Source organism: Corvus kubaryi, unplaced genomic scaffold, assembly GCF_017639235.1.
Source record: "Corvus kubaryi isolate FWS band 111438036 unplaced genomic scaffold, C.kubaryi_AGA036_p1.0 36700, whole genome shotgun sequence".
NCBI classification, from domain to species: Eukaryota; Metazoa; Chordata; class Aves; order Passeriformes; family Corvidae; genus Corvus; species Corvus kubaryi.
In genome coordinates, this window is record NW_024580923.1 from 202 (window position 1) to 473 (window position 272).

The window sequence follows — 272 nt, forward strand, 5'->3', positions numbered from 1 at the left end:
AACACAGAAAACAGGGAAAAGGAGCAGGAATTAACACAGAAAACAGGAAAAAGGAACAGGAATTAAATTAGTTAACAGGAAACAGGGAAAAGGGCAGGAATTAACACAGAAAACAGGGAAAAGGAGCAGGAATGAACTCAGCTAACACAGAAAACAGGGAAAAGGAGAAGCAGTGCTGAGCAAAGAGTGCTGGGGAAAAAAGGAGCAGCAATTAATATGGAAAATAGGGAAAAGGAGCAGGAATTAAATCAGTTAACAGAAAACAGGGAAAA